The sequence below is a fragment of the Arachis duranensis genome, chromosome 5 (assembly GCF_000817695.3).
Source record: "Arachis duranensis cultivar V14167 chromosome 5, aradu.V14167.gnm2.J7QH, whole genome shotgun sequence".
Classification (NCBI taxonomy): domain Eukaryota; kingdom Viridiplantae; phylum Streptophyta; class Magnoliopsida; order Fabales; family Fabaceae; genus Arachis; species Arachis duranensis.
In genome coordinates this window covers 48,950,531-48,951,696 of record NC_029776.3, presented here as the reverse complement: position 1 = coordinate 48,951,696, position 1,166 = coordinate 48,950,531, and positions in this window count along the sequence as shown.

Below are 1,166 nucleotides of genomic sequence, written 5' to 3'. Positions count from 1 at the left end.
AAGAGTGTGCTTAAGAACCCTGGACACCTCTAATTGGGGACTCTAGCAAAGCTGAGTCACAATCTAAAAAGGTTCACCCAGTTATGTGTCTGTGGCATGTATGTATCCGGTGGTAATACTGGAAGACAGAGTGCTTTGGGCCACAGCCAAGACTCATAAAGTAGCTATGTTCAAGAATCATCATACTTAACTAGGAGAACCAATAACACTATCTGAATTCTGAGTTCCTATAGATGCCAATCATTATAAACTTCAAAGCATAAAGTGAGATGCCAAAACTGTACAGAAGCAAAAAGCTACTAGTCCCGCTCATCTAATTGGAGCCAAGTTTCATTGATATTTTGGAGTCTATAGTATGTTCTCTTCTTTTATCCTATTTGATTTTCAGTTGCTTGGGGACAAGCAACAATTTAAGTTTGGTGTTGTGATGAGCGGATAATTTATACGCTTTTTGGCACTATTTTTAGTATGTTTTTAGTACATTTTAGTTAGTTTTTAGTATGTTTTTATTAGTTTTCATTTAAAATTCACTTTTCTGGGCTTTACTATGAGTTTGTGTATTTTTCTGTGATTTCAGGTAATTTCTGGCTAAAATTGAGGGACCTGAGCAAAAATCTGATTCAGAGGCTGAAAAAGGATTGCAGATGCTGTTGGATTCTGACCTCCATGCACTCGAAGTGGATTTTCCGGAGCCACAGAAGCCCAATTAGCGTGCTCTCAATTGAGTTGGAAAGCGGACATCTTGGGCTTTCCAGCAATGTATAATAGTCCATACTTTTCTCGAGATTTGATGGCCCAAACCGGCGTTACAAATCAGCTTCAGAATTCCCGGCGTTTAACGCCGGAACTGGCACAAAAATTGGAGTTAAACGCCCAAACTGGCACAAAAGCTGGCGTTTAACTCCAGGAAAAGTCTCTACACATGAAAACTTCAATGCTCAGCCCAAGCACACACCAAGTAGACCCCGGAAGAGGATTTTTACGTCATTTACTCATTTCTGTATAGCCTAGGTTACTAGTTCACTATAAATAGGATATTTTGACATTGTATCTGGATCTCATGACACATTACATGTTTCTTATTGTATCTTCTACGGCATGAGTCTCTAAACCCCATGGTTGGGGGTGAGGATCTCTGCCGTGTCTTGATGGATTAATGCAATTAC